Source organism: Gordionus sp. m RMFG-2023, chromosome 1 (genome assembly GCF_954871325.1).
Source record: "Gordionus sp. m RMFG-2023 chromosome 1, tfGorSpeb1-WG-v2, whole genome shotgun sequence".
Lineage (NCBI taxonomy): Eukaryota > Metazoa > Nematomorpha > Gordioida > Chordodea > Parachordodidae > Gordionus > Gordionus sp. m RMFG-2023.
In genome coordinates this window covers 75,543,384-75,555,086 of record NC_088775.1, presented here as the reverse complement: position 1 = coordinate 75,555,086, position 11,703 = coordinate 75,543,384, and positions in this window count along the sequence as shown.

The window sequence follows — 11,703 nt, the reverse complement described above, 5'->3', positions numbered from 1 at the left end:
TTCACGGTGCATGCTTAATAGCCTTAAACAAAAAGGATGGCGGTATACGCCCAATCGCCGTCGGCTCTATTTTCCGTCGAATTATATCTAAAATTATTTGTACCCGCATTAAAAACAAGCTCACCGAGCGATTAGTTCCCCATCAGCTTGAACATACCTTCCAGTTGTGAAGCGGCCTCCCACGCCACACGTATCCAACTTCACTCCACTAAAAACTGCATACTAAAAGTGGATTTTAAAAACGCCTTTAACTCTCTAAAACGAGAACACTTTCTCCCCATTATCTGACGATTTCTAGAATATTCTCTATATCTTTTTGTCTCTTATAACAATTCATCCTACCTTAAATTCAAAATACAATAATTGAATCAAGGCAAGGCATTCAACAGGGTGATCCCCTTGGACCCGCCCTTTTTTGCCTAGGTATCCAGTCGATCATTGAATCGATAAATCGTGAGACAAATTTGACCCTCAATGTTTGATATTTGGATGATGGAACCCTTGCTGGTCCATATGATGAACTCCTAAAAATCTAACAATATTTCAGGGTTGTCTCTTAATAACAATAAATGCGAATTTTATTCACCAGATGAAACCTTTACCGCTCCTCATTACTTCACACCCATTAACCTATCCGGGTTCACACATCTTGGATCAATATTTCAAAACAAAATTTTTCCGTAATTTTAACCTTTTACATATAATCTTTCAAGCCTTCCCATCAAGCTTTCTTCCTTCTCAAAAACTTTTTCTTTATCCCAAAAATTCAACACGCCTTCCGCTCTGCCCAACTTTTCTTATTCCAGGAAATTCTCACCCAAATAGAATCAACAATCAAAGACTCTTTAGAAGGAATCCTTAATATAAAATTCAGCCCTAATTCTTGGATGCAGGCCTCCTTATCCTAGAAATTTGGGGGTCTTGGCTTAAGATCACCCGCGTCACTCAGTCTTGCTGCCTTTTTAGCCTCAGAATCAAGCTGCCGCTTAATTAGTCTATCACTTAACAATAACCCCACAGACCCCCACCTTCCCCACGCCTTAACAATCTGAAAAGAGAATTCCCTTTCCGCTCCAATCCCCACATCACGAAAACAACATGACTGGGATCTTCCCTTAATACGCCACTCCGTTGAATATCTAATATCGAGTGCTGCTTCTAAGGGATCCCCGTCTATCCTTTCACATTTATTATCTCCCATTACAGTTGATGAATCCTTAACAGTTGATCATCTCTCTCCCACAACTGCAAGTTCCACAACTTTTGCCTTCCCTATCGGGCTATGAGTGGTTAGAAGCTTTGCCCAGATCAAACTTAGGACTTCTCTTAACAGACGAAGAATTAGGCATAGCAATAGGTTCCGTCTTGGTTGTATAATACTGGCCAACTCCACATGTACATTATGTTCCCAACCCGTTGATTGTTTTGGACATCATCCTCTTCATTGTCGATTCTCTAAAGGTAGACATTCTCGACACCGTGCAGTTAACGGCACCATTCTCCGTGCTCTACGCTCAGCTCAAATTCCTGCAACCCTTGAACCCTGTGGTCTCTCAACCGAGAATAATATACGGCCAGATGGGCTGACCTTAATACCTTGGAGTAATGGAACTCCATTAGCATGGGATTATACTTGCAACGACCGATTTGCTCCCTCTTTTAATAACAACTCATTCGTACAAGCTGAAAACTCTGAAATTAATAAATACACTTCCCTAACCAATTGCAATCTCATACCAATCGTATCCGACACAACCGTTTTTTTTGGCAATCATCCCCTAACCTTCTTCAAATCCCTTGGTAAAAAAATTCGCGCCATCACTGGTGACCCACAGGAAGGCTTCTATCTCAGACAGCGCATATCTATTGATATATGCAGATCTAACTGCATTGCCATCCACGGCTCCCTTTCTTGACCTCCTCCCACCCAACATACAATTTATTATACTAATTTTTTTTTATTATACCGTTTTTTATATAGATTTTAATTTTCAAATAGTTTACATGATATTTTTATAGTTAATTTATCCTTTTTCATTTGATTATAATATTAATTTCTATGGCTTATCCAAAATGAGTAGTAAACAATTGAAAATAAATTGTAAACAAATTTGTCATCTATAATTAGGTCTATCAAAAAGTATTCAATATTCGATTCCAGTTTCACGAACACAAAATTAATTTGAATACGAATCAAATATAAAATAAATTTAAATTATTTTAGATATTTGGTAATTCTTTATATATTTTTCAAATGGAATTATGAAAGATTTGATTTTGTGCCTCAAAAATCTCACGTTATTTTGAATTTATATTCTTCAATGACAGCCGAATTAATTTATCAAATGATTATATAGTAATTAAATATGATATATTGAGCTCAAGAATTCTCAGAATTAATTTTAGGTATTTATGTATAGGCAAATTGATTGCACAAAAATATTTTATATCTTAATCCCTTAGATCTCCACATTCCAACCATGATTGATATGGAGTCGAATTATTTCTACCCCTGCTTTCATATAGAGACTGGCTAAATGCTGGATTGCTAGATGTCACGATTTAGTCATGATTCGATTGCATGCCTTTTTACTCAATCACGTTTTTTAACACTTCTCCCCTTTTGAACAAATTAAAATAATATGTATTTGATCTAGGTTTTGTTCTTAAAGTTAGCACTTTATTAAATTGTAAATAATAAATGTATTTTACTATTTTATTATCCTTTTTTTTAAAAGTTAATTGAACAACTTAAATATAAAATAAATAATATTCAAATTTAAATCAATCAACATATAAAATAAATAATATTCAAATTTAAATCAATCAACATTCCCCCTCTTCTACAAATAACGAAGCTTCTTCTCAGCAGTCATCGAGAGCTTGTTGTCCCAGAAGTTTTTTCCTGTTTCGATTGTACTCGGTTTTATCTTGGTTAGCGCATAAGTCTCAAATGTTTTCGTAGGCTTGATTCTATCACGTAGGTTTGGTAAAATCGTTTATTAGAGTTGCGTGAGTTTGTACGTTTTCTGTAGGCTTGAATCAATAGCGTAGGTTTGATAAAATCGTTGAACGTTATCGTTGGTTTAATATCCTTATCGTATGTTGTTTACATTTCTCAAAATTGTTATTATCATGTTTCATAATTAATCCAGTTGAATATTGGAATTTGGAATAAATCGGAATATATAATTTGGAATAGTTGATCAAATCAAATGTATGAATAATATGCACAAATAAAATTTTGAATTTTGGAATAAAATATTATTATATTATTTTTTAGGTGTTAAGCTAATCATAGCGTTTTATACTTTTAGCGTTTTATGCGTTTTATATTTTTAGCCTTTTTTAGCGTTTTATATTTTTTTACGTTTTACATTTTTTAGCGTTTCAATATTTAATTACTAGCGTTTTAATATTTAATTTATTTTTATTTATTTTCAATCTCAGAGGTTAAAATATGCAAATATTATGCACCTTTCCCTCTCTTAAAAAAAATTTAAATTTCACACAATATTTTTCTAAAATAATGATGTTTAATTTTTACATAACCTTTTGTCTTCAAAAGCTTTATTTCAAAAACATTTTTTTCATATTAAGTATTACTTATAAGGGTTATTTAAATCAATCCCTTTTAATTCATATGTTTTAATTACATTTTAACATATTTAAAATTAAGTTTTATCTTCTTGTTTAGGATTTTTAATGGTTTATTTTTAATTATATCTAAGAATTCATATTTAGGTTTTGTTAATTAACAACAATTCGTCATCATTCAAGAAATCAAAAAATATCAATATTATCCATTATGATTTTACATTTTAGTAATTTTAAAAATTTATAACATGCCTTTATCCTGGCATAAAATTTTAATTTTTAATAACTTTTCTTCTTACGTGGATTAGAATAATAAGTAATCATCATTGGTCTCACAAAATAGAATTCATAACCTAACGTCCAACTTTCATATTGGTTCTTTCTAGGTTGCCACCTTAGGTTAGGTGCTGGCTATCATATTCCAGTCCAACATCCAGAGCCGGGACACCATAAAGAAAGAAGCTTTTTGCATGAAAGAACGTACTAAGGTTTGATTTTTGGTCATCTCAGTAGATTAGGTAGTCACAATAGATAAGGTAGTCATAATAGGTAGTCATCTCCATAGGTTAAGCAGTCTCCATAGGTTAGATAGTCATCTCAGTAGATTAGGTAGTCACAATAGATAAGGTAGTCATAATAGGTAGTCATCTCCATAGGTTAAGCACAAGGTAGAGTCATAATAGGTAGTCATCTCCATAGGTTAAGCAATCTCCATAGGTTAGATAGTCATCACAATAGGTAGTCATATAAATAGAGTCATCTCAATGGATTAAGCAATCGTCACAATAGGTAGTCATATAAATAGAGTCATCTCAATGGATTAAGCAATCGTCACAATAGGTAGTCATATAAATAGAGTCATCTCAATGGATTAAGCAATCGTCACAATAGGTAGTCAAATCAATAAATAAGGTAGTCATCAATTTCAAATTTAGTTTAATTTATACTTTTTATTTTAATTTTAGGCAAATTTTCTATATTTTATTCTTTTTTTTTTACAAAAACGTAAGAGGGCGCCATAAAAGAAACCAGAAGTTAACAAGTTTTTATTTTTACAAAAGAAATCAAGGTAAGGATATTTTTTTTAATTTTTTTTTTAAACTTTTATCATTTAACTTTAATTTAAAACGAAAAACGTACCACCGTAACCGGGGCACCATGTAAATAATAAAAATTGTAAGAACTTATTTTTACTATTTTATTATCTTTTTTTAAATCAAATTTTATTACTATATATTTTTCATCTAAAAACATTATATATATATTATTTAAAAGTTAATTGAACAACTTAAATATAAAATAAATAATATTCAAATTTAAATCAATCAACATATAAAATAAATAATATTCAAATTTAAATCAATCAACATAAATAATTTACAAATACAATCTGTTTATCACGCTCTTATCAATAAACTTAAGAATTCTTTAAATTTAAAAATTAAACACAATATTTACGGGAGCATTTACAAAAACATTTTACAAGTAATAATGATAAAGAAAAAGTTTTGAATTTCAAAAATGATTCAAAGATGTTTGTGTAATAAATTGTATTAAATGTTATTAATTATATATTTTATAAAAAAGAATGGGACATTCGAATTGATAAATATGATGTGACAATTTTTAAAATAATAATAAAACGATATATATTAAAATAGCTAATAATTAGTCGTAGTTGTTAATGGCGAAGAGTGTTTAAAATAATTCCTTAAATGGATAAATTAATTCCCTAAATGGAAATTCAGAAAATTTGGATGATAAAAGAAAATTGGCGAATTTATCTACGATTAAATTCTGGCGAAAGTTCTATTTAGATAGGTTTCCCAATGGGAAGCCAGTTTTCGGTTAAAAAATGTTATCCCTATTGAATGTCAATATTAAGATATATTTTTAACATTTTTTGGCATTAAGAATATGAGTTGGTGGACCGTTCTTGTTATCCTGATTCGATTGAAACGTTATCTTTTAAGGAAATTAGGTCAATATGTTTTAAATTTAAACTGACGTCAACAACTTTTGCTTCTAGATTTGATTTGGTTAGACTACGAAGATCAACTGAAACCATAACTGAATTTGCAGATAACATTACAACAATTGGCAAGCGTTGTCATTATCTTAATGATATTGATGAGCGTTTACGTGATCACTTTATGGTTGGCATGGAAATGCAAGGATTGGAAAGAGATCTTAGGGCTTTATATCCCGACGGATCGAGATAATAATGTATTGACTTTCCAATTTATTTTTGATATGGCAATAGCTTCTGAGCGACCAGATAAAGAAGACAAATAATATGCAGGTTGTCAATAAGATAAATGATATTAACAAAAGAAAAGATAATAATAATAATTATATAATCCATTTAAAACGACTACGTTTGATAAAAGCTATAATAAAGTCAAGTATAATAATACATTTGATAAAGAGAATAATAAATACAAATATAATAAAAACCTTGATAAAGATTATAAAAAACTTAAATGTTATATATTTGGGTTTATTTATAACCGAGAAGTGTTATGTCCAACTACAACTGTGGCGTGTAACAAATGTAAAAGAATTGGTCATTTTGCAGTTTGTTGTAAATCAAAAAATTTAAATTATATAAGAATGTCATCAAGTGATTGATAACATATGGAAGATTCATCAAAATCGAGAGAATTGAGCAAAATTAACTGAAGAGATAAATGGATTAGATGTTGAATTTGATTTTGACACTGTTGCGCAAGCGTCATTGATAGGAATTGATATATGCATAAGTAATGGACGACCAAAAATTAGGCCAACCAGTCCATTGACTGTATTTGGTTATCATCGGTTAGATGTTAAGGGCGAGACCCAAGTCAGTGTTAGGATTGGATCACAGACAAGCAGCGTCTACATGACAGGATTTTCACTGGCTGCAAACCCCCTTCAAAAACCATTGCCTACCCCCTAAAAAATTTACACCATCTTTAGCGGCGGTCTCTCTTTATCATTATGTTGACCTATTTATTTATTGATACTCTTTTCAAATAATTTATAGAGGATAATTTATATTAATCTATCTCTACTACCAACTATCGATATTTTCTGAATATAAAGAATTTATTTTTTAGATAATAAAAAACCTCCATTATTTACAATGAATTAATTATTATGGCATTATGAGCTTGCTGAAATATCTAAACTTTTTAAATTACATTTAAAAGGATAGTTTATTTGGAAAACAATGTGTATGATTGTTTGCAATATATAGATTTAGTCGATGAATTGTATTATAATAATACTATAATAAAAGTATTAATTTTTACGGAAATAAATTTTGTCCTATTTCATCTCAAAATTTGATAGATAACTCCCCCCCCCCCCCAAAAAAAAAAATTTTTTTTTATCCTACCCCCATTAAAGCAGCTTACGCCCTACCCCCTTAAAAAATAGGATGCAAACTCCTACCCCTCCCGCTCATATAGACGCTGCAGACAAGGACCCTACCCGTGATAATAATGAACACAACTGGGGTGCCTCTTTTCGGATTACCATGGATATAGTATTCAATTTAGGAATGCCTCGTCAGGTTATGATTAAACAAGTATGCAATTCGGTCAACACTATTGACAAAGAAAAATGTTACATAACATTAGATTCAAGAATTCGAGATTTGATTTATAAACATCAAGAAATATTTGATAATAAGATGGGACATATACGTAATTTTGCGGTGCAAATACATTTAAAGGATACCGCTGTACCAAGATTGTTTCCAGCTGGTAGGGTACCATTTTCACTTCGCAAAGCAATTGAAATGGAATTAGACCGATTAGTGGCTGAGGGAATTATCAAAAAGATTGATTCGACTATAATAGGGTACAGTAGTCAACGCCAAACGTATATTCGAATTTGCGCTGATTTCAAAGTTAACTCAATCCGTGTTTATTGTATCACCATCATGTTATTCCTATCTTAGACGATTTGTTAGAGAAAATCCAAGGTGGTGATAAATTTACCATGATAGATCTGAAAGATGCATATTTACAGATTGAAGTAGAATTGGAATTTCAGAAATTCCTAACGATAGTGACTCACTCATAAGGGGTATTTGTTACCGACCATTACATTTTGGATTGGCAAGTGCACCTATTATATTCCAGAGATATATGGGTGAGTTGCTAAAAGATTGCCAAATGACAGGTGTCTACTTAGCTTAGATGACATAATTATTTCTGGTAGGAGGAGCACATAAAAATTTGTGAATCGTGTTAGACAGATTACAGACGGCTGGTCTTAAGCGAAATTGACGAAAGTGAGATTTTTACAAAAATCGGTTTCATTTTTAGGGGTAATTATTGATAAATTCGGTGTACATTCTAATCCATAAAAGGTGAAGGCTATCCGAAATGCGCCAAAACCTAAGAATATACAACAACTTAGATCTTTTCAAGGACTCGTGAATTATCATGAACGTTTTATTCGTATTCTACATTATAAAGGGGTGCTATTACATAGATTAACGAACGTGAGAGTATCATGGCGGTGGACGAAAGATAAACACATATCCTTCGATGAGGTTAATAAATTATTGTCTTCCGATGAAAATTAATTCCTTATAAAGCGCAGTTGCTTACAATTTTGGAATACGACGCATCTGTTTCAAGCTGTGTTGTTACATTAATTAGTAGACGGAAGGACAAATACTATTTTGTTCGCGCATGTACATTATTAGAATCATAGAACAATATGCTCTGATTGATAAAGAAGCTCGAACACTTTTATTTAAAATTTTATTCATTTGTAGGAAACTTTTATTTCAAACTGATCATAAACCATTAGAGCAATTATTTGAGGAAAAACGCTCTTTACCTAAAATTTCTAATAATCGTTTGACACGATGGGCCCTGAAGTTGGCTTCTTATGATTTTACAATAGAATATATACCTGGTAATAAAAATGTAATCGCTGACGCATTATCAAGACTTCCGCCGATATTAGACTTGGAAGAGAATCAAGATTCTAAACATGCTTTAGATATTTGAAGTATTAACTTGGATGATATGCAATTGTCAGAAAATATTTTACGAAAAGAGTCGAAGTAAGATGTAATATTAAAAAAAATAGCAATGCACATTCAGCGAAGTTGGCAGAACATTGGTCGACATAAAGATAAAGAAATTGTTAATTTCTATAATCGACAGGAAGAGCTTTCTGTCGATCGTGATATTTTAGAATGGAATGGGAGATTGGATATTCCTTAGAAATTAAGAAATGCAGGGTTAGGAATGATTCACAGAGAGCATCTTGGGGAAAATTTAATGAAATCTATTACCGCATTACGTCGTTCATCAAGAAAAAGTAAACCTACAAAGAGGTTTATTGAGGAAATCTAACTTTAAAATGTTTGAAGGAAATATGATAAATTGTATTATATTTAATATATATTTTATAAAAAGAATGGAACATTCGAATTAATAAATATGATGTGACTTCCCCCTCTACATTTACAAACAAAAATATTTCGATGCATGTTTTTAAATATACAATCTTTTTTAACTCGGGTCTTAGATTGATTAACGTTTGAATACTTGATTTCGGCTTTGGATAAGGTTCGGGACGCATAGGCTATTGGCTTTTCGATTTCGTTATCCCATAGGTGTGATAGAACAGCTCCTATCCCATAAGTGGACGCATCACAAGATAAGGTTAAAATTTTTTCGAGATTGTAATTGCATAAAATTTGGGAGGATATAAGTAAAGATTTGATCAAGTTAAAGCTGTCCGATTGGGTTTGGTCCCAGTTAAATTTTACCCCCTTGGTGTAATAGATCGTATAGTGGTTTAGCTATGATAGACATTTGCGGTATAAATTTGGCGTAGTAGGTAACGAGTCCAATAAAGGATCGTACTTCGTGGACGTTCTTTGGAACGGGACAGTTTTTGATTGATTCTGTCGTTTTAGGACTTGGAGTTAACCCGTCTGCATTGATAATGTGGCCTAAATATTCCACCAATGGTTGAGCTAGTTTGCACTTTTTTAAATTTATCTTTAAATTGAAATCATTTAATCGTGTGAGGAGCTGATGAATTGTACCAGTGTTCCTCCTGTGTTTTTCCTGATACCAGAATATCGTCCAAATACGTAACAGTTTTTTTAAGGCCGGCCGTCACAATGTCCATAGTTCTTTGAAAAATCATAGGGGCGGAGGAAATAGGGGCCTAGATGGGTACTAATTGTTAACAATTCACTCGTGGTTTTCGTGACTGGAATTTGGGTATAGGCTTCTTTCAGATCTATCACAGAAAAAATGGATCCCTCCTGTAGTGTTCCAAAAATGTTTTCAATTCGGGAAATCGGATAACATTCGGGAGTGACCCACGGATTGAGGGTAATTTTGTAGTCTATGCATAGGCGTAAGGTATTGTCAGCCTTTTGAATAGGTACGATTGGTGATCCCCATTTACTGTATCGGCATTTACTGATAATCCCAATGTTTTCCCAGTCTTTTAATATTAGTTCAATTTGTGACTTTAGTGCATAGGGTACGGTACGGGGTTTAATTAAACGGGGTTGGGTGTTTGGGAGTAGATTTATATCTATTTGGTTTGGAAAATTCCCAAGGGTATTAGAAAATATTCGTGGAAAATTTTGTTGTAGCTGTTTTATTTAGTGATTTTTTTGATGTGATATCTTGAATGATTTTGGGTATTTTATTTAGTATATCTCTTCCAATTATGGATGAGTGGTTGCCATTTGTCACAAGGATTTTACAGGAGTAGGAGTTGTCATGGTATTTTATTAACGCGAAGAAGTGTCCTATTGGCTGCATGTTGTGTCCCGAAAACGATTTCAGAATTATATTAGTTTCATTGAGCGGAATCAGATGAAAATGTAAATCACATGTTTGTTTTCCAATGACTGAAACAGCTGAGCCCGTATCTATTTCCATTTCTAGAGGTAAATTATTTATTTTTATGGTTACCCGAAAAGGGTGGTTATTGGTATGGTTTGATTCTGTCATAACATTAATGTGTCTGTACTCCTTATTCCCTTCCTTTTTTTGCTCTGGAGTAACTAGGTTAGTAGATTGGTAGGATGTGGTAGGGAAACTGTTGTAAGTTTGTCTGAATGGACAAGAGATTTGGTAATGTCCCCTGTTACCACACTTGTAACAAGTGGGATTATTATTACGTTGTATATTTTGGTGTTGTGGGTATTGTGTATTGTTATATCTTGTGGCTGTATGGTTAAGGCTATTATGGGTTGATTCCATGAATTGTTTTGGTTCAGAGATTCTGCTATCTCCCAAGTTTGGGCTTTCCTTTAAACGTTAAATCATCCGACGTAATTACTCGGCCTCGAATTCCAGATGATTGAATTTCAGCTCCGAATTGGGATGACAGGAATAGATCCCAGCTTGGGCCTAGGTTGCATTGAGTGGCTAACGTAATTAACGCATTTGCATATTTGGTAATGGTTTCCCCATCTTGTACCCGATGGCGAAGAATATTAATTGCTAGTACATTGTTACTATTATTGTTTCCTAGAATAACCTTGATATCTTGCATTGATAGCTCCGTCATGGTGGAGCATAGGCCAATTTTATTTTTGTATACAAACAGTGACCACAAGAAGATGAGAATAATTCTAAAAGATTTTCATCCGTTTGGTTACGGTTGATGACCATAAATCGTTCGAGATATTGGTCGGTGGCTTCCTCTTGATCGTAGGGTATCAAAAGCACGTTGGGTGCCAGTGTTAAATTTTGACCGACGGGTCCCACTGTCTGAGAAGGGAAAACACTATCCGAGTTCGGGGGTCCGGGATGGTCGATGATGGGATCCTGGGGACCGGGTTTGGGTATGGTTTTAGTCATGGTATCCTCTGGACTACGACGAGAATTAAACGCCAATTGATTTTAGTAAATTTTATTAAGGCACAAGAAAAAAATAAATGAATCACAAAATTTTAATTACTCGTAAAATAAAAGTAAAATTTTATTATCCCAATATCGGACTAAAAAAACAAAATAATAAAAATATTTCGATCCCGAATTTCCTTTTTCGAGGTCTTTATATAGGTAAATTAAATAAAAAAAAAGAATATTAATAATCCAGGTCCATCTCGAAAAC